The sequence below is a fragment of the Manacus candei genome, unplaced genomic scaffold (genome assembly GCF_025592945.1).
Source record: "Manacus candei isolate 608988 ecotype Guabito, Panama unplaced genomic scaffold, ASM2559294v1 h1tg000007l, whole genome shotgun sequence".
Classification (NCBI taxonomy): Eukaryota; Metazoa; Chordata; class Aves; order Passeriformes; family Pipridae; genus Manacus; species Manacus candei.
Window position 1 is genome coordinate 4,963,198 of NW_026138055.1, and position 22,931 is coordinate 4,986,128.

Genomic DNA, 22,931 nt, shown 5'->3' on the forward strand with positions numbered 1-22,931 from the left:
GATGGGTAAACTCATTTTGGCTAATTTCTAATCCCACATCAAACATCCAAAGCTTTGGAGCAGAACTGGAAAGCAAACGTTAGTAGTTGGGTGATGTGCTTAGGAGACCGTGGGATGGACAGGAGCATAAGAAAAAGATGGTGAAAGCTCGTACTGGGAGCCAGAAAAGTGGAAAACAAAGAGGGTGTGGGAAAAGGGACAGGGGGAAAGAGGGAAAGCCTAATGAAGAAGCACAGAGCAGGAGGAGGTAAATGCATGGGCCAGTATGCAGCAGACACATATACACATATTTATAAAGAGATGGAAAGAGCAGGGTATAACTAAAGGGGGAAAATTATGAAATCAAATGGATCCTCCTTGCACTTCCCACCTAACACTTCTACAGCTTTACAGTCCTACAGATCCAGGGGTTCACTCACCTCTTTTTCAACCTACCGAACCTGATTTAACTAAAAGGAAAATACAGCATCTTCTAGATGCCAAATTAATGTGCTAAACACTGAAAAACTCTGTGTATCTTCAGTTTAAAATGAAGCACTTATTTTCCTTGTGGACAGGCTTCAGATCTGACTTGATGATACTGCTGTGTAGAAAGAAAGTCCCTACAGCCCTTCTGCCCTTGGCCTCCTATAGGATCCACAATGGTTGTTGCTGCCACAAGCCACAGACTCAACAGCCCCTGTCAGGTTGTGTGGCACATTTTGGGATTTAGATCACTATATTGTCTCCTGTTCTCCCAGCTCATTGAACCCATGCCTACAACGACATTTAAAAGCAGAAGCGGGGTAAAGCTCAAGCACAGTTTGGATTCAGGCTGGAGGACCCAGGCCACAGCCAGCTAAGCATCCAAATCACCCCGAAACCTGGGGGTTTATAATCTACCATCTCAAAAGATATTGAGTACAGAGCTTTAAATGGGCAGTAAAAGCCCATTCTAAACTCTGATGACAATGTGATTACTATTATCTTTATCAGGGACTGAATCAGTGACCTAGGGGTGAATGGGTCTGTCTCCATCATCAACCCCTCCAACCACAGCGCCATGGAATGTAATATAACTTGTACCTTTACAGCAAACACTCTACTACTTGATGCAACTCCTTTCGTTCCCAACTGCAAACAATAGCCAGAGGCAATACCACCCAGATTCAAAGCTGTAATTTTGGAACACTATCCTTTATATTGTGAACAGGTCTGATATGTATCTGGATATATAAGGTTAGAACATAATTTCCCCAGCTGCTCAAAATACTGAGTTTCAATCTGCTGCTGCTTATACTCCTTTTTTTTTATTATTGTTGTTGCAACTCTCCCAACATGAACAGAATTGCTCTTAGTTTACCCTGATAGAAGCTAAACAGGATTTTTACAACCAAAGGCATGAGTGTAAGGGTGTAGAAGAACATCACTATTTTCAGTTTCTTTGCAATCAATACCTTTTTTTTCTTAGTAACAAACTCTCCAAGCAGTTTTACACATTAAAAGGCAATCTCCCTCTCAGGGCTAGATCCAAATATTATCTGTATGGGTGTTGCCAAGAGATCATGTCTGCGTCGAATCACTGGGAACGTGCACACCACACGTAGGCATTTCGAATGTGGGGCTACAGACCTTGTTACATACCATAGTAAATCCACACTTGTTTGTTTTTACTGTTGCTTGTAAAGCACAATCCTATTTACCCAAAGGCCAAATAACCATAACCCTGTCTTATCTCACCCATGGTTGTGTCTGCACAGCTCCTGCACACTCACTTCTCCAACTCCCCTCTTGCCCAAACACCTTTTGCTGTCTCCATAACTCCCTGCATAAGGCTGCCACTTGTTCCCAGCCTTATGTATCTCCATTGGGCAAAGATATTTTTGGAGATCAGGAGAAGTTCTCTGAGATGCCTGTTTGAAAGTCTCATTTCTAAGTGAAACGTATGAAAAAGTCAGCTCTAAACCTCAGGTTCTTGCCATCCTCACTGCTATGCAATCCTGCTGATGCATTTTCACCCTCCACCTCCTTTCTCTGTGCTAACTCCTTATGTTAAGGTTGATTTTGGCTCTAACTTGGAAACCCCGGATGACTATTCATCTATACATGTTTAGCTCTATGCTGGACTGGAATGATAAATAGTTCTACTGGGTATGGCACCCAGCTTTGTATCTAGTTGTGCACAAACAGCGATGTTGATCAGCAATACAGTAACATGACAGTGCAAGTATATAACTCATAATATAATAATTATAATATTATAATAACTTATTTATTCCTCTCCCCAGCAGGATTAAAGATTTATGCTAATTTTTCTACTGTCAGAGCAAGAAAACCATTTGCATCTGTGAATTCCCACTCTCATGATAGCTTGCATTAAATGGATGAAGCACAGACCCTCTGCCCTACATCGTGGCCACAACGTGATGAAACCACACTTGTGTAAAGAGGAAAGACTTTATATTATGCCTCCAGAAAGAGAGACACGGCAAGAAGCACAGCAAGTGATCTTTTGCTACATAGTGTCATCAGTTGGCTGTTTTGCTTAGCAATAAAAAAAATAAAATTAAAAAGGCATATTTTTGAAAAAAGCAAACCATTTTACATCTGAATGAGTCCAAGTTAAACTATTTTTAAATCTTCCAAGCTGATTCCTCCCTAATGTAACCTGGCACTCCAGTTTTCTGAGAGCTATACGTTTCGAACAGAAAAGTGGTCATGTTAACATGCCAATATATATGCTAACATCCCAGATTCAAGAATACTGCTTCAGTGTGTTTCGTATTTAGAATAAGAACAATTAAAATTCCATGTGGTTTCACTTATTTTGATTTTGATGTACTCATTAAAATCCCTAGACATGGGCATTTGCCAGCAGCCAGCTCAAACGGTTTTGCGTTCGCACTTAGGACACAGTTTTACCTGTTGCAGCTTTGCAGCTCTACCATTCACAGCTGCATGCGTGCCGTGGTCGTTTCTCTTCTGCAGTTTACAAATGCCAGCTAATGCCAATTAATGCTCAGGTCTCAACTAATAAGCTGTGCTCGTGGTTTGCAGAAAATCGGGCAAAAAATTTCTGTCAGGTTTACAGCATTTCGGCCAATCGCTTCCAGTTATTACAGATCATAATGTACTGCAGACAGATTAACTCCTTGTGGGTACAGCAAGCTGATATCTACTCTAAAGGGCTACAGGATAATTTTATAAGTTACAAATATTGCAATTTGCTTTGTCATATAAGGTGGCTATAAGTCACTATAAGGTGACTACCAAAAAAAAAAGCCCCCTTGGCTTACTGCATATGTTTCATAGGGAAATTTCTAGCCCATCAATGCATAACCATTGGATGCACGAAAATAGTGATGCTGTGTTCAAGACTCACTGAAAAGGAAATTCATCTATATATGGTTAAATATATTTATCAGTAGCTAAATTATTCACTTGTGTTTTGGGGAGCTTCAGTGTTAAGACATTCACTGAAGTTGATACTAGATTTTGTTGATTTTTTGTTCAATAGTTCAATTCAGGCTGGGACATTGTAGCAATGGACCCATTAAAATTGTTTTTTCCTTCCTAAACATCTACATCTATGAATTATATGTGCAGCCTGGATTGCTTACAGCTGATAATATCTCCTCGGATGGAGCATGCCACACACTTCACATGATGAGACCATTTTCAGTCTCTTACAGCTTTGCTAAACTTTAAATGTTCTGGCTGAAATTGTCCATGCTGGGCGTCTGTCTCGGTCTAAATTGTGATTTATGCATTTATTTGTTTTTAAAATTTCAGCTGAAACTCTTCTGCTGGGAAAAATATATTGTTTTACTAATCTTAAACTCTGAGGAGCCTTCCTTTGAAAAGCTGTACCAGTTCCATGCTTTGAAGTAAGGACTTGAACTTTGGAATAGGAGTGGCTTTTGTATGAGAGATGTTGCCATAAAAATCCAGCCAAATATGAACAAATCATAAGCATTCTGACTAAAAATGGGCAGAAGAGTCTGTGCCCCTACAAAGACACTTGTCTAGAGACTGGAATGAAATACCAGAGTCCCAAATCTCAGCCCTTTTTCTGCAAATATTGCTGAAACACAGGGACGTTGCCACCCATGCCCTTGCCAGCCCCATGAAGGATTGGTCCATCAATGGCTCCACTCATTGGAATGGCAGAGCCTGAGTGAAAGGAGTCCATGGGTGTTTGTATAGTATTGCAAAGAAAAATTTGGAAAGGCAAGGTTATTTGGGGTTTGCTTTTTTTAGAAATCTGAGAAACTATAAACACAACTAGGGACAAACAAAAGGATGTTATTGAGGTTACCACGTGAAGAGTGAGAAAGTTAGGAAACACCAGCATTTAAGTTACTTCTCCATATGTACAACACAGCATTCAACTACACAAGACACTATTCCTTTTCCATGAACCCTCTCAAGCTGGCCACCTTTGGAGATGTATCTCAGCTGAAGAACAGAGAAGACTGTTGTCTACAGATCCCCAAAATCCACTGCTCCAAGAAATCAGAAGGGGTGAAGTGAACGAGGTGAGAGAGACCCAATTATTTCCTGAGTTAACTGGATTTTATATGTGTTTTTGCCACATGGCTCCTACATGACTCAGTTGAAATCTCTCCAAATCCCATTTTCACTTCTCTCATTTTCTGTGTGCAGCAAAGATGTTGGCTTCTGATTTGCACGTGCGCTAAATGTTCCCAGCTGCAGCTGAAACCATTGGGATCACAGGTCTGAACATAAGGCTACAGACAGAACAGAAATTGTGCTGTAGGTGACACAGAGAAGGTGCACTGAATGACACGAGAGCCTCAGTTTTCTATGTAAAGCAGGTTCTTTCTTTCTTGGGAATATTGCACTACAGTGAGCTGTATACAAATGCTATGGCAGAAATATTAGAGCAAAGCCCAGCAAGAAATTAGGGATTCCTTCTTCAGAGCAGCATTTAATGCTCTGCAGTAAGCAAGGCCTGAGGAAATGCAAAGAACAAGAAGAAAACAAGAGCTGCTCATTAAGTTAGCACTGTCCATCTTGTGCACTGAATGAGACAGGAATCCCGTGGGAAAAGTATCATGTGATCCTGTAATTAAAATCTCTAATATAATGCATAAGCAAAATGAGGCTAATGTAGAGTTGCACAGGCAATGTAAGTACTGAGATTTCTCAATTTCTGAGCACTTCGTTTTGCAATCTTAAGGATTCTTTGCAATGTGTTTGGATGGAAGATTAGTTATTTCCTAGCTGCATCTCTTTGGGTCTTTCCCAAGCATCCTTCTGTATCAGGGAGACAATGTTATTTTGCTCTTCATTTTGTTAAATTTTTGTTCCCTCCTTCTGCTAATAAGTGTTTAGTGAATCACACACAGCATGATCTTTCTGTCTCCTTCCAGGCAGGCCTTTGGCTCTCCAAAAGTGCTGTACCACCTTCCCTCTGGACGCCACTGTAGGATGCAGCCGGGAATGCAATTCCCAGGGATCCCAAACCACCTCCTCCTGTATCTACTCCTTGCTGTAGCCATTAGGTCGTGATCCCAGAAACCTAGGTTGGTGCTCAGCTTCCTGCCAAGCTCGGGGACATTCCTCCCATGCATCTGCCACTGAATGTGTGTCTACATGCTGTGAGGGTTAAGCAGAAATAATGCACAGGGCTTCTCCCTCCCCGGTTCACTTTTGGGATGAGCATGCGTCATCTGGATATTTGGAACCATTTATCATAGGAAATTGTATGTTTTCAAATACCTTTTCCCCTCTCTTTAATTCAGGAGGGGGAAAAAAAAGAAAAAAAGAAAAAAAGCATGATTTTTTTTCTCATTTCTTTCCATCCAGGTCACCCCAAGTAGGTCTCCTGGTAAACAATAGCTGCAGAAAAGGTGTGAACTGGCACCCCCCTCCTCTTTTCTTCACCTCAACAAGGTGTTAACTTCAAGGCCTAGTTGGGACCCTTTAAACTGCAACATTATTAAGCACAGCAGTCTCACAAAAGTCAGAGGGAGGAAGGAACACTTTAACCCCTTCAGAGCCTCACATTTAACAGTGTGATGCACCCTAATTGCAGTGCATCCCTTCTGTCATCCTTCAGTACCCCATTTCACCCAGTAAACTGCACATTTATGACTCCTGGTATTTAGGTATCAGGACTTTGGCACCTCGAATACCATGGATTAATTTGGAGATAGATGTTTTCACTGAATTTATGATGCTGCACCTAAGCCCTTTGTGGGGAGAAACACCTCATAAATAACAGTTAGCTGCGACCATTAAAGTACCACTCTTGCAAATAAAGGAGAATGTTTCCCAAGCAGATAAAGAAGAGGATTTCCCAAGAAGAGATGCTATATTGCTTAAGAGCAAAATAGGAGTCTCTCTGCACTTCTTCAGCCCAGGCTCCATCATTACCTGTCCTGTTCCCTCAATAGGACTTTTCTTCCAGATGAAGCTCATTTCCTTCAGGCACCCAAGTCTTGCTGGGTGACACTACACATCAAAACACAGGTGGCTTCTCACTGCACCCCCAGAGTTAGCTCATCTAAAATTTAGGGAACATCAATAGGTAGAAAAGTGCAACAACCAGCCCCTCATAGATGGACTGTTGGGAGCGGAAATGAAGCTATGGAAGCATCAGTCATCACCGTCTCATTTACAGATGCTGCCTCACACAGGACTCGTAAACCTTCCTAATGGGAACCACAGGAGGGGGACAAATGGTCGCATTACAGAAACAGGTCCTCAGCTGGTGGTTGTGACCTGCCACCCGTGGCTGCCTGTTGACCTGTTGTGATGGGGAGCCTCTAACTCCTCAGCCTTTGCCATCTCATCTCAGCAGCTCCAATCTGGAGCTGTCACGGGTGATTCAGGTGGAAAAGAACTGGCAGTATATCAAAAGCCCCCTGCTTGTTTAAAGTCTCAGGCCATCTATACACTATGCTGGAACCAAAAAGTAAATAATGCTTCCTGGAAATAAGTCTAGGAGCTCTGCACCATGGCATGGCACAAACACGCACACAGGCGCATAGCGCTCTCCATTCGGTTTTCCTCAATTTTTCCTGCCTGAAATTCAGCCACTGCTGTTTTCCTCCAGCCGAAAGGCATCAGCAGGAACACTTGAGGCTTTTCTTGGAGAGCAACCTCAGCGTGTTGTATACAGCAAGGGGGTGAAACCGCAGGGCTGAGCACTGCGGTGCAGGCACGGCGAAGGCAAGCGTTGGGACAGCAATCCTGAATAAATTCAGTGAATGGGAAGATAATATACATCATGGTTCACAGGCTACTTTATTCCTTCTTTTTTTTTTTCTTCTTTTCAGAAAAATGTGCCTTAACTATCCAGTATAAATATTTGTTTCCAATGTTGTCATGAATTGTACTTTTCCACTGCATGCTACTAACTCAGAAATACCATCTGATCCTGAGGCAGACACAAAGGAACTATGTTTTGCAGGGACAGGGAGGGTGGGGGGAAGCCCTTGGCATTGCTCTGTTATTTCACCCTTTAAACCCCTCTTTTTCCCTTCCTTTCCAAATTTTCCTTTCAAATCTCATTCAACTAATACACATCTCTCCCGAGGACAGAGGATTCCTTGCTGGTTCTTGATTAAGAGTTTTTAAGAAGCCGGGAAGGAAGATGTTCTTTGAAACTGGATCTACTGTAGGATGGGAGCCAGCACACAGGACACCATGTCTTTCAGAGAGGGCCACACACAGTGCCACTCCAGTCATATGACTTCTCTGTCACATCCTGAAGCCATTTCCAGCTCGTGTGCGAGTTTGTACTCCCATTTAGAAAAGGATGGGATATATTGGGAACACACATATGGAAACACTTTCAGGGAATCAGTTTCCATGAAATCCATAATAAGCCAAGTGGCTTCAGATGTGGCAGTGTGCCTCAGATTAGCCAAAAAAAAAAAAAAAAAAAAAAAGAAAGAAAAAGAAAAAATAGAGGGGAAAAAAGGAAAGAAATAAAAAAGAAGGACAAATCTACCCTTTCAGCCCTCATTTCAGTTTCAAGGGGGGGAAAAAAGTTAAAAAAAAAAAAACAACCTAAAACCCACTAATGACTTATGGCTACCAAAACAGGGAGTCACAAAAAAATACAATTAACAAGAGCACTCCTCCTCCCCGAAATAAGGACACTGCTATCAGCATTCCTGCAGCTCCCAGACAGCTCTCCTGGCATCTGCCAAGCTCACACAGGGTCCGCATAGCCATGGCCCTGCCTGCACCAGCCTGGGTGGGTTGGGCAGGTGCCCACTGTCTGGTAACCTGTGCAGGCAATTTTTTCCTCCCCTTACAAATTTTCCTTCCTTTCCTTTCCTTCCTGCCCTTGCAAAAACTGCAGCTTGGTGATAAACTGTACGTTAAGTAAATCTCCCAAGAAAGGACGGATTCAGAAGGGGACATCCCCTGGATGGGGTTGGCTGTATCTGGGCCATGCTAAAAGCAGAGTTTATGGTGGGATGATGTGTTTGGGTTTGGGCCGTAAGGCCAGGCAGGGGGTGGATATCACCTGCCAGATGTGCTTGGAGCCAAAGCTCAAGAACAACCCCAAGGTACCAGCGAGCAGGAGCCAGGAGTGCCCTGACGATCCTAAACAGCACAGAAAAGGGCTGGAGGCCACGTCAGTGTCGGGCAGGAGGGAAGCAGGCAGCTCATCTGAGCTAGCGTGGTGCCGGAATAACTTTTGCGTAGCTGAGGAAGTGGGAAGAAGCATGGAGCAAGTGGCAGGAGTTCAAGTGGGAACTGAAGGGATGCTACGTGCATCTCTGTGACAGCTACCCGCCTTTTTATCACGAGAAAATAACCAGGAATTTGGCTGCTAATTGGGGCTGTATCCTACAAACCCTACTTTTCCTGACAAACAAATGACTCCACAAATAGTCCCTCTGTTTCCAATAGGGTTATTTGCGGTAGGAGGGACCACCCAACACGAGAGGATCAGACCCTCCACTCCCTCACTCCGCCGCTCGCTTCAACCTTCCACAGCCAAATCCGAACGCAAAAAAATACCCACGAACTGCAAAGGCTTTTCCTTGCTGCTGCTGGAAAAGCCCTGGACTAGAACGGCTGTGGAAAGGTCTCGTGTGCTATTAATACGATGCTCTCCCTGGCTTCTGCCACCAAAATGAGGATTTGCCATTTGTTTCTCAGGCTGGTTCTTTCCACTCAAGCTCCGGCACAATAACTAACTGAAAACTTCTGCATCAAGGAGAAGGTCTCTTTTAAAGTTTGGCTTGGCTTTGCTTTCAAAGAGTTGTCTGTATATTTTAGAATATGTAGAACTTGCCTTTGATTTAAACCTCGCTCCTAACAATAGACAAGAGACGATTTCTCTACTGAGCAATTTAAACAAAAACAAACATATTTTGGTTACTCGGCCTTGTTCTCAAAAAGCTCTGTTGTTGGGGTTTTTTTCCAGAGAAAAATCAAACCCTACAAATTGTTACCCTTCTGGCCAAAAAAGCTTAAATTCACAAATGTAGATAGTCCATTTTTTTTCCCTGAACAATATCATACACAGAGGAAGAAAAGCACCTCCCCAGCCCCTAGACATCCATAAAACACGAAACCCCCCCTCATCTAAACAATTAAAACCACATTTCTCCCCTCCAAAATAACTTCTCCTTTCAAAGGACATTTTCAGCCTCGGTCCCTGTCCACATGCAGGGCCGTGATGTTGATTTTTAATCCTCCCCGGCATGAAGTCCCGTGTCCCCGGAGGGTAAACAGCCGCACCTCATCCTGGAGGCAGCTGAAAGCGGCTGCTTGTGTTCGGAGCCGGGGCTGCACAGGATCCTGCAGGAGCAGCCGCTCCGAGGGGATGAGGGCACTTAGCCCATGGAGCTTCTGGCTACTGGAGAAAGAAGAGGGGAGATACCAGGGAGGCATTTCCATCTTAGGTTAAGGATTTTAACAGCAGGCGCAATAACGCTGTTGGAGTGAAAACAGTGGAAAATAACTCACCCAGCGACGGCCAGAGTTTTTTCCCTTACAGTGAGAACACATTTCCCCCAAGTAACACAAACAATGGTAACATTGTGATAAAACTGTCAAACACGTCAGCATGACTCAAGGCCCACCATCCAAATGAATTCTGGGAGGCTCAGGTGAGAAGGAGCCCTGTGTGGGTGAACATGGAGCCAAAACGCTGCTCTCATCTCATGAGGCAGAGCAAGAGCAGCTCGGGGATGTCGCGACCCTCGGCATAGCAAGAGCAAAGTGGTGGCTCTGAAGCCACAGAGCAGGACTTGCCACCATCACCACGAGTTTCAGGGAGACAGAGGAAAACTGCACGCAACCACTGGGCTGTTTTCACTGGAGCTTCTGCTATCGTAGCTAAGAGTAGAAAACTCTGAGCATTTCAAAGACCTACAGAGGTTTCAGCCCAGTTTAGACACCAGACTGCCATGAAATTCAGCAGGGCACAGACAGCTAAACACGGTTGTAGAGCAGGGCTAGAGGGAACTGTATTCCTTCTTATATTCGCGTTAACAATATACGATTTTCAATCCCATTTAGTAGAAGCCCTGTAAATCCCTCTGTATATTTTTTTCATTCCTTTCAGACCTAACCGAATTTTTTTACTAAGTTAAGGCAAACTACTCAAAGCAAAGTTTCAATCCGTTATAAGCTTGTCCACACAGCATCTCCATTCATCAGCCGTACTGAAGCTTAAACCAGCCTAACTTTGAACACCTCTAAATAAATGCTTCTTCTCCATAGTGTAAAGTCTGAATATAGGTTTTATCCTCCCAGGAAGCTGGTGATGAGAAAGAGAAACAGACTTTGGTCTGTAATAGCTCACATCACAAACATGCTTTAGGCTGTTTGATGTACCTTAGGCTATACTACTAGCAGCTCTTTAGGTCACCAACGGTGATTTATCTGGGACATGGTATCTTGAATTTTAAGTTCAGATCATCAATAGTGACTAGAAATAGAAAGCCCACTTATCCATTAAAGCTGTTACCAGGGGAAATGTGATGCATTGCTTTCTGGCTCTTGCTACTGCTTTGTTTTGTGAATTAGGGCATATAATTTGATTTTCCTGGGTAAATTTTCCTTACTATAGGATGAATATTTTAATACTTCTTATAAGCCAAGTGACAAAGGCCAGTTCTACAGTTTGAAAAATACTATGAAATCTTTTGTTGGGAAATGTTGTAAAATTACAAAGATCAAAGGCAAAACCCAACAGACATTTTTTTAAGCTCTTCAACAGGAAAGACACAGAAAAAGTGGAAGTCAGACAGAGCAAAGAGAAAACTTGACTTAAAATAAACTTTCATGCACGATCCCGTTTTCTGAAATAAAAAAGATGCGTACAAAGTCAGCCTGAGTTATCGCCTTCAGTTGTCCTCATCTGCTTGAGAAAGCAGCAGCAAAAATGGCTTTAAACCAAACTTCCAGCGCATCTGCAGCGCAGACCGGAGAGAGCAGGAGCTGGGCCGGCTGAGCACCAGCCGCCGGGCTCCAGCTCCGCTGCGGCTGGAATGGCTTCCTCCATGGGCAAGCAGCCTGTCCTCAAAACAGCTCCAAACCAGTCTGGCCCACCTACGTGGGCCAGGCCAAACGAGGAACTGGTTGGGTTTGGACTAACCTTAAACCCAGCTTCCTATCTAATTTTGGAATCTAATACGATGGCTCCCAATTCGGCTCTGGTGGTGCTTAGATCCTCCCCTGTGCTCCTTTTCACCCATAAAAAAGAAAACAACATGGGTTGGCTTTCAGCAGGAATCAAAATGAAAACAAAAACAAACAAAAAATCCCTTTAGAGGGAGATATTTGAGAGAGGAAGAGGGAAGAAAGGGGAAAGAGAGGTGCCTTTTTCCCATTGCCAGGATTCCTCTGTGGCTCCTCTGGCCATGCCAGCATCCACATCACAGTTCCCGGGGACTTCCTCTGAGCAGCTTCTGCGAGACACCTCTTCCAATGAGCCATTTCATCTTGGGTTTATGTTGCAGAGATTTCGGGTCAGCAGCCCTCCTGGTGTTCCTGAGGCACTTGCTTCCCTTCCTATTTGGCAAGCCAGTCACCTTTGCAGATGGTCTGTTTTTCAATCCTCAGTCCCTAGTCCAGATCCCAGCCCTTTCAATCTGCACCCTCGAGGATATCTAAATGTTTATGCTATTTCTCACTGAGGTCTCTATACCTTCCCTCTGTCAAGGCTAACAAACTCTATGCATCTCTAGTCTTTTAACTGCACCCAAATTATCTATTTCAACTTTAATGAAGTTTTTTTGGCTGGGATTCCTTCTTTGGGACATAGTGTTATTTTTGTTTTCAGTGGCAACAACACACATAACTAGCTGGCTCCACTGAACTGGAATGATCTGCAGATGTTTGATCCTATTTCTGCACAGAGCGGCACAGATCATATGATCTCACAAGGTTCCTGTCAGTCCTATATGATTACGACACTACAGACCTATAGGAAATGGAAGAATTGATCCAGCAGATACTCTGGGACTATTCTCGCTCACCTAGGGGAAAGCAGATTCACCAATCTCTATTAAGAATTATTAAACATAGTGATGCAGACAGAATAATCCAGCTTTGGCAATGCCTAGAGCTTGGGAATATGTAAATATTCTCATCTTGCACTCCATGCTGACAAGGTGACAGGTCCCGAATGGACCCTTCATCAAACCTGGTGTGGCTGATCTTCTGCCCCACTCAGCTTTTTCAGTGATGATGCTGACAGACACCACTTGCCTTTTACTAGAAGCTGTAACCAGCAGCTTTGTCCTTTCCTTCCTGCTAGCCCTAAAACCTGAGACGAGTACCCTCAAACATCATCCTTGCACTCCCTTCTGACCCACACTCACCACCTGTCGGCTCTAGTGAGATTAAAGCCACTGCTACCACCTCTCTGGCTCTCTTTATGCTACAATCCCCTCTTGTTTTCCACTGTACATCTTGTACCCAGTTGTGCTGTATTCAAGGGTGCAAATTCATAGGGGACAGGCTGATCTCTCTTTTTTCCTCCTCTTCTTTTACTGTACAGTCCTTAGCACAAGGGGATCAGACCTCCAGACACTGCCACAATGCAAACACTATTAGCAGCCACATGGCCAGCGGTGATTCCAGCAAAGGTCCATTAGCTATTCACAAATACAACTATTGCTTTGATCACTGAACTTCACCGCCTGCAGGAGCCAAATTTGGGTGCCCCAGCTAAAGCCAAAACCTCAACTGATGCCTTGACAAGGGGACTGATCTCCAGTTTGTGGAAATCTTTCAATCCCACATTCAGCTTTCAGCACAACACAGAACATCATTTCAGCACAAAATTAAATACGGCAAGCTGTGTTTTTACAGACATCTATCCAATAAAAATGATGTGCCCTGCAGATTTGGTCCTGTACCTGTGCTGCAAACTGGTTTTCCAAGCAAGCTCATTGTGCAGCCTAATTACGTAAACTAAACCAAGGTGGACATACCTTTAGCTACTGGCTTTATAATATTCTGCCAATTCTAAACAGTGCTTGTTTAATAGAAAAGGGCATTAAAAAGCAATGATGTCTATGGATCAGACAGAGATAGCCCAGTTAGACATTAAAAATAACGAGTGGAAACCACACATGTGGCATCGCTAGAGCTTGTGTAGCGACTTTTCATCTCAGTGAAATGAAAGAGGCTTTGTGGGTACTGATCCTAATTTGAGCACACCACCTTCCACTGCTCACTGCCAGAGAAATGCGATGTTAAGAGGCTGTGAGATGCCCTACCCCTCCATTTTGCTTTCAGAATTGAGCCTTGTTTTAAATCTTCTGGGCTGTTTTCTCTGCTGGTGCTCCCCTTCTCTCAGCACGATTGCTCCTCTTTCTTACACAAGCCCAAAGAGGCTTCCTCCAGCTGCCTATCCCAGCACTTCTAAATTACAAATTAACGTATTACAGCAAACACTCATGGCTACCACAGGATAAAAAGTCAAATGGGTGGTTAGATAGACCTCTGGGAACAACCACCAGGAAATTTGGAGGTGATGTGGCCCAGTCAGGTCTGAATATGCAGCACATTGACTCCTCTCCTCCTCCAAAGGCACCTTCAAACCACCACAAAATCCCCTGCATTAAGTGTACGATACTCCTATTTTTAGAATTAAACTTCTTCACACAATGAGAGCGTTGCGTGGTCCAAGTAATCCCAAGGGTTTAAGACAGTTTCAACTCTATATTTGCAAATTTGCCTGTGGAATCCTTAGAACTGTGGAGAGCAAGGAGGCTACTCTGGCTGGGTGTTTGCTCCCCGATGGGGCCACAGCCTCAGCTCTGAGCTTTGCTTTTGACAGTGCAAATGCTAACGAAATTTGGAGGAAAAAGCCACTGTGACCAGTTGTGTTTCTTAAAATAAAAGGTTAAATGATGTATGAAAACGAGGGGAGAATGCATACCCCCTTGTCCTATTCCTGTATCTCCATCTAGGGTAGTGGGAGAGGAATTAAATTCATTTTGTTAGAAAAAAGGGAGACACTACAACTGGCAAATACAAAGGCAAAAAGATTCCTAAAGGAATTGTAGAAGTCCACGAAGTCAGTGAAAAATGCTTTTTCTGTAAGTTTTTTCAGGTGGGTTAGAAAAGTAGAGTGCCACCAGCAATTCAACAAAAAATAACACCTTTTAAATGGATACTGTAGGAGTTTGGCTGAACAGGGAAAGGAACTTCCACTGTTTGATAGACTATAGTGAAACCACAGCAAACTAAAATGACCAAAATATTTTTGCATGGTGCCCCTCCAGCCTCCTCTCAATTCAAACCAGTTCTGCATCCCGCACCAGTCAGTTCCCTGTGGCTTCTGCCACCTCCTTGAGACCACCACAGCCACCACCTGTCCTACCCACCTCCTCCTTGTATGTATCACTGCCACAGGCACCCATGTGAACCTCAGAAATAAAAATTTGTGCTGCAATCTGGCAGACAAAGTTATAGCCAAGTTACAGCAAGTTCAAATGAGTGGAAACTGATTTTCAGACTAGTAATAAGACCCACATTTCAAAGTGAGCCTAATTAGTGTCTGTAACCAAAGGTTGTGGTGGATTTTGCTTCCCTGGAAATTTTTAAATGAAGACCAACTGAGCTTTTGGGTTTTCTTTTTTTCTCAAAAGTTATCCTCAAGTTCAAATGAGAGCTAATTTGGGCAAATCTTACTCCTGGGTTTAAAGCAAATATCCACATGGGTTTCACTGTACTAATAACCTATGAATCTGTGGAGAGCTCCTTATGTCAAATTATTCTTCCCAAAGCTTTATATATGAAGTTTCACCTTGGCTAAAAATCCTCACACTCCACAAAAACTCCTTGGACATAGAAGCACCATTGAGCACTGCATGGGTATGGGGTTGGGTTCCCCCTGAGGGGACACTCCACCACCTGCACACTGCTCCCATGGACATGGGGAAACTGCCCAAGCTCAGGAAGGCATCTCCTGCTTTGATCCCTTCCCTCGCTCCCTTTTGAGTCATTCTGAAAGCAAATATTAAGAGATTTCCAGATTAGTGTCCCCAAATACCCTCCCTTCGTGCATGTGAAATAGTTCCTTCTCCCTTAATAACATCCTTCATGAGCCACGTGAAGGTGCGTTCCCTCATTTTATCTCGTCATCTTCCTCTCCTTCACTGCCTACATTGTTTGCTTTTGTACAACCACAGAAAACCTCAACACTTGCATGGCTCTTGCCTTCTGTTTTGGTCACCAGCATCGGTCCACTATCACCAGTATCAATGCTCTTTGAAATCTGACAGCCAAGCTGGCAGGACACCAGGTTCTTTTTCTGCTAAAATATCCATCAAGAGGGGAGGAGATTTGGTCATGTGTAAAATGGGACCAACAACCATTGCTAAACCATTTCAAAAAGGTGTTGTGAGGCTCTGCTGGACTCCAACACTCCCTTGTTGACCAAATTCAGTGTGGTCAAATTCTGCATGGTCAGAAATTTGAGGCAATTTCACTGAAAATCAAGGCAAATCCAGCTTATTTCTACCAGCAGCAGTTTTTGCCTCTTGAGTTGTATTTTTTAATGTAAGAATTGCAGAATTGGGCCTCTTAAACCATCCAGTCTCTGAAGGGCATATGATACTCCTCTACCTGTCTTCTACCAAACACAGTCATGGTCTGAGAAGGACCAAATTCTCCTGCATTTTATGGAACCAAGCATAAACTCATACTGTGCAATTAATCAAACTAAATTCAGCGCAACAAAGACCCAAGGCCATGGAGACTTAAGGGCAAAACCATAGAATCACAGAATGTTTTGCATTGGAAAGGACCTTTTAAAGATCATCTAGTCCAACCCTCCAGGGATGGGTCATCCACCACCTCTCTGGGCAATCTGTGGCCGTACTTCACCGCTCCCAGTGACAATTTCATCAAAACCAATCTAAATTGACTCTCCTTCAGTTTAAAGCCATTCCCCCCTTGTTGTGTCACTCCATGCTCTTGCCAAAAGTCCCTCCCCAGCTTTCTTGTAGCCTCTGCAGGGGAGGGGGATAAAATAAGTGAACATGGTGTACCAAAGATCTTCACGTATGGAGACTGATTCCCTCTCTGTGTCAGGACACATGTGGTCCTTCATCAGCCACCATTACTGGCTCCATTGTAGGTAGAAAATTAACAGCAATTTCACAAAGAGAATGGAGAAATCATCAAATGCCTTTGCACAAGGATGAAACAAAGAGTTCTATCCCACAGCCTTCCTGTTAGGAGCTTATTGACTTTATTGGGAACACACATTTAGGTAATGGCTCAGAATCTGGCCCTTTGAAAGTCTGGAATTGAGGGCCCGGTTGCCCCATTAACAATTAGCATTCTGTTTACAAAACCCAGCAGAGTCAGTAAGAATAATCATTACAAAACATGCTCAGACTGTGATTCCGGTTTAAGTTAATATAATTTTAATGAGTTCTTCAGAAAATGCCTGGCACTTATGGAAAATTTCCTTAATTAATATCAGACCCTAAATTAGTAATAAAAAAAGAGCCCTGAATATCATTTGGTCTCAAGCTGGAACTAAAGTATGTTTTGGCATCATTACTAACTGTTAGCAGCAAGTTCTGGAAACAGATGCAAATCTTGATATGTGTCCTAAATATAAAACACATTGCAAAAAAAGCTCAGATAAAAATATATCTATACATCCACATATATTTGAGTGTGCTATTTCCTGCCTGTATCAGCAACAAATTTATTCCATTTCAAAACATTCCACTTGTTTCTTTTTGGTATTTTTTTAAATCCCTTATTTCAGGAATAAAACTCCTTCCCTCTGTCTTCATTTTTCCTGTTTGTTTCCTCCCCCAACAGCTGTTTTAAGTAAATGAGAAGGGCTTAAAGACAGGCATTATAACATTCAAACATCTGAAAATCAGCCCACTTGTTTTACCACCTAAATATGGGCATAGGTGCCTAATTTGAGGCCACCCACGCTAGAAAAATTTGAGGTAAGGATCATGCAACACATCTTCTGGACAATTGCTCCAATGAAAGGCTCAACCCAGTGGAGAGGCTGCCACTGAAAGCCCACAGACAAGTGCCAAGGTGCTGAGATTCCCAGGTGGCACCAAGTGGGCAGGAGACTAAAAATGGAAAACCTGTGGCAAACAAAATAAATAGAACCACTGAAAAATAATGAAAAAAAAAAAAAAAGGGAAGGCAAGTTACAAGTTTAGGGAAGGTAGCAAAATGAGCGGGTTGTTTCTGAAGACCTGAGCTCCCCCCCAAGGTCTTTACTTTGCCTTGACTCAGTGTCACCTCGCGGGGAAAGCACTGAACGTTAGTGAGGAGAAGTGGAGACAGAGACAACCTTGAGTCTTTCGGCTTCCGTTTAATTAAAAAAAAAAAAAAAAAAAAAAAGAAGACAGAGTGAAAACTGTTATAGTCACCAAGAAAAACATCACAGCATAGCAAGAGCACCAGAAACCGAGTTGGCTTCTTGGGTTTGCCAGGAGCCTGAGACAATATTGCTGAAGCGTGAACTGCTCATTCATTTCAGGGGCCGCTAACGCTAAGGCCGTGCTGGCAATAGGCACAGTATTAACTGTTTTTCTGCTTCCCAGAGCACATAAAGAAGAAAAGAATTGTATTTTGGAGGCAGCAACAGCGCCTTCTCTTATTAAGAGTCCCTTCCTGAAATGTGCTTATTGCCCACAACATTTAATCAAGTTAACAGGAAGAAAGGGATGCAAGAATAGCTACTTCCGTGGCCAGAGTTTCTACTTTTTCACTGTAAAGTTTTCTGAGCTCCTTAGCAGAAGATAAACATTTCTTTCAAAGTTAGTACATTTCAAAGACCAAATTCCCCCCAGAACAATCCTTGTTAAAGAGATCATGCGAGCACATGACATTAGCAAAATCCAAGGTAATTCACATTCAGGGTTAGAAACCCAAAATGACAACCAGTACAGGACCACAAGAAAAAAAAAAGCCCATCACTGTCACTCACTTTCTCATTAACATAAAAACACTAAATCCAGAGGGTCAGCTGGAGCTGCTTCCATTATATGTGGGTTTTTATTTTAAGATTTTTAGACTTACAAGAATGAAAATTAAATTGTCTAAAGGAACAGTAGTGTCACTGATTAGGGCATGGCTGGCATTACATTTATACTTGCCAGCACTCAGTGAGCTGTGAGAACAGGAATGTTTCCTAAATTCAGTTTTTGATGAGGGTCCAGGATGGCCCAAACCGTTGTGGTGATATCTACAGAGCGAGACAAATTAATGGGAAAGCTTGGCTATACTTGAACTAGCAAACAGCCCAGGGTCGGGGCACATTCCCTGGCTCTAAATCTAGTTAGGATGGTCTGGCCACAGATGTAATATTAAATCCTGAATCCATAATGGGGTGGCTGCCTCTGAGCTGCCCACAGGAACAGGTTTGGGACTCTGCTCATTTCCAAACCACAGCTGGGACCTGCTTGCAACAGTGTTGGCCAATCCAGTTCAAAACCAACCTTGCTGACAATTTAACAGTACCGGTATTTTACAGTCCAGCCCTACCACTGTGTAATTTGTTACACAACTTTCAGGCCATTTAAATTCAGATGGTCTGCAGTCCTTTGTTTAGAGACTGAGCCCAGTGTCTCCCTCATCTGTCTCAGCTCATCCCTCATCTATCTCGGTGTGTCTCTCATCTATCTCAGTGTGTCCCTACTCAACGACGCAGTAAATATAAAGACAGCAAAGTCCACCCTAAATGCTGCAGGGACTTCAGCATATGAGACATCAGGTTCTGGGCATGGTGGCACACCCTCAACTGACAAATATCTAGAAAGAGTGCAAGCCCAGAGCTGGAAACGGTAGGTTTGCTGATTTGTCCTGCTATTTAGATTCAGTTTTAATTTTCTCCTTTGTCATATGGCATTTGTCAAGCACAGGACAGGCTCTTTCACAGCCAGCACTGAATGTGTTTCTGGTACACTTGCAGGACAGGTCCTCCAGCATCTAAAGACCTTGACTCTGCAAGAGTCTCTCAAAGGTGAATCAAAAAGCAAGAGACTAGTGTTTAGGGAGAAGGGCGAGGAGGTGTAGGAAAAGTGTAGGGGAAGATGAAGTCTCGCCACCTTCCCCTTCTAAGGATTCTCAACAAAATCAAAATCAAGCTCAAACCCTGCAGCAGCAGAGCAGGTCGAGGTCAGGGAGAGGTAGGGTTAAAGCAGGACTAGAGTGTAACAAGGCTGTGATATGCATATGTTTACAGGACAGTTAAATTGTCTCTTAAATCACCTCACCAAAGGCACACTATCAGATCAGACATGCCTGTACCTGAGCTACTCACCCAGGCTTGCTTCAGAGCTCATGGAGACAAACAGGCTCTTCCCAGGCACAGCCAGGGATGAGCACAGCTCACCTGCAGACTGGTCAAGTCCTTCAAATGCCAGTTTGTCCTCACTGACTCAAAAGGGAGCTGAGGGTGGGTGTTTAGAAGAGGATGTCTTCCCTGAGGACATCTATACCCCTCCCCACTTCACCTGCCTGGGAGCAACCTGCTTGTGACTGCAGGAACAACACGACCTGTACTCCCTGCTCTGAACCTTCAATGTTCAGAGGACTTGCTGGATCAGCCCCAAAGCACTATGTAAAATGGCTGGGATGTGTATATTTATATGAATCATATACATTAATTACATAATAGACACCCATGCTCCCCATCCCACATGCACTTTGGTTATGCATAGGACACAAAGACTGAGTGCATTCACTATGAATCATGCAATAAGACTACATCCCTCAGGCAAACTCTCTCTAAAATGACCATTTTCACATATATTCCCATGGTTTCCACTACAATATTATTTAATTAAGAATATTAATCTGCTAGGCCACCAACTTTCACTGTCTTCTGGGGAAGTCTGAGCAGACAGACATTTTAATAAAATATGGGGAATCCTACTCTTTTTATGACTGAGCTGGTGCAATAAGGTAAGGCAATTTCATGGCCTCTTGAGCTTGGTTTTTTAATTTGTTTTTGATATGAACGTGAGACTTATGGACTGAGAGATCACTCATTCAAAAGTTGCATGAAAGATGTCACATAATCTTTTTTTGCTTTGCTTTTCCACTAGTGCTGTTGAATACTGCCCTAATACATGGAACACATCAATAATGAGTTGTAGGACAGTGCAAACAGGGCACTGATCCCCATCTGGAAAATAAAAGGTGAACACTTTCAGTTTGAAAGCCACGGGCACACATTTACATGTGACTGCAGCATGCATGCAAGCATGTCAGTTGTGAAAAGAAATCAGTCTAGACACTGACAGGACCAGTTCAGCCACATTACTGCAGCCTACCCAAATAACTCCTCAGGGTTACAGCCTGCTGCCCTTTTCCCCTCTCCCTTGGGACGTGGAACTGCATGTACTGCTATGGCAGTTCCCTGTCACCTCCTATTCTATAGCCCCAAACCTCTGCTGATGCTCAGTCTAGTCTGGGATTCAAACACAGGTGGTCTCATCACCAAGAATCAAGGAATCATGGTTGGAAAAGACCATCGAGTCCAGCTGTTAACCCAGCACCACCATGTTCACCACTAAACCACGTCCCTAAATACCTCATCTACATGCCTTTTCGACACTTCTGGGGATGGTGACTCCACCAGTGCCCTGGGCAGCCTGTTCCAATGCCTGACAAATGTTTCAGTGGAGAAATTTTTCCTAATACCCAATCTAAACCTCCCCTGGCGCAACCTTAGATTATGTCCTCTTGTCCTATCCTTGTTGCCTGAGAGAACAGACTGACTCCTACCTGGCTACAATTTCCTTTTAGGGAGTTGAAGAGAGCAATAGGTTACCGAAGAGCCTCCTTTTCTCCAGGCTGAGCCTCCTCACAGCTTCCTCAGCTGTTACTCATCAGATCTGTGCTCCAGACCCTTCCCCAGCTCTGTTGCCCTTCTCTGGACTTGCTCCAGCATCTCAATGTCTTTCTTGAATTGAGGGGACCAAAACTGAACCCAGGATTCAAGATGAGGCCTCAGCAGTGCTCAGCACAGGGGGACGGTCCCTGCCCTGGTCCTGCTGCCACATTATTGCTGACACAGGCCAGGAGGCCACTGGCCTTCTTGGCCACCTGGGCACACTGCTAGCTCATGTATCTAATCCCAGGATGGGGAGGAACACCACTGCTTTGGCCATGGGATGGGTGTGTTTCTGGTCAAGGGAGAACCATCAAAAGTAGCTCTTGAGGGTTGCCAATGACAATAAAACCAGGAGCTACCCTTCTGGAGGACATTATTGCTTTACTAGATAGAATATTTTCAATGTGTGGGTGAACACAACTTCAGCAGTTGTCCAGGCAGAGCCATGGAAGCTTGTAGAAGCTTGTGGGTGGGTGATGTTAAATTGTGGCAGATAGGAAGTTCTGTGCCTGTAGGTGTGACAGCCAAGGCCTAAGGGAGAAGTTTTACCCATTTTTCTTCCTGCATGATGTTAGGCAACAGGCAGTAAACATGGCACTCATTAAAATGACCTTGTATACTTTTAACAGCCTCGATAATCAGATTTCTGCCACTGTATCGGAAAGCAAGGTTTGTTTTTATTCAAGGCCTTGTAAAACTCTAATTTCTCCCTCATGTATCAGAGATGCCTGAAGTTTTCTAAGGATTTTAGTGTTTCTTAGCAGTCATTTTCTACCCCCTTCAAAGCTCTCTTCTCTTCTGAAAGATGTGTCAAGTAACTGACTGGAGATCCACACGTTTCTTTGAGTGTGAGGGATGAACTGGTTGCTGTACAGGGCAGCTTAAAACTTGCATTTCTCTCTCTGTTTAGACATAGGAGGGGGCAGATTCTGTCCTCCATCCCTGTGGCACTGCCAGGTAGAAACTCTTGAGAGGAACTGCAGGGTTTGCAGCTGGGGCTGCAACGTGCCTCCTTGCACCCCAAGCATCCAAGCTGGTCCTCCAGGCCAGAATGGAGCTCTCTAGTTCTGAAGAGAGAATTTCCATTCTGAAATTCTATTTCCATCAGAAAACACTGTAGGCAACCTCTGGCACTTGTGGAAGATCGAAGTACCCTTTTTCAGCCTGGAATCTAACTGGGTGCAGGATCCCCACACTGGGAAAAGGTAAGGGCATTGCAGAGGCACCAGTCGAGCCCCAGAAAGATGAAGGACAAGAAGCGCGAAGGGAACTGACTGCAGAGTACGGCAGAAAAGTTCAGTCCGCGGCCACACAACTTACACAGCCAGGTCTTTTAGTCATTCTGCCTGTGCCCACATGCCAGGCACTCACGTCTGAATACACACAGACAAGCAAGGGCTGCAGGGCAAGCATGCGGCGTACAGCTGCCAGGTCCCAGCCGAGCCTCTCCTGCAGGTATTGCTGCGGGCACAATTGCAAAAATAACCCATTTGACAACACAGACCATCAGGAGGCTCTGACTCAAAGGGAACCTGTTTCGGGCTAAACAAAGCATTTCCTCAGCATCAAGCTGATCAGGTTTTTTGACCCAAGTCAGCGC

The 22,931-nt window shown here is 43.8% G+C and overlaps 1 protein-coding gene across 5 annotated transcripts in view; it reads right to left on the reverse strand.

Annotated features, from left to right (window-relative positions):
• The window catches only part of RUNX2 (RUNX family transcription factor 2), a 181,049-nt gene that overhangs the window by 73,059 nt on the left and 85,059 nt on the right, over positions 1-22,931 (reverse strand). The gene's annotated exons all lie outside the window — the stretch shown is intronic.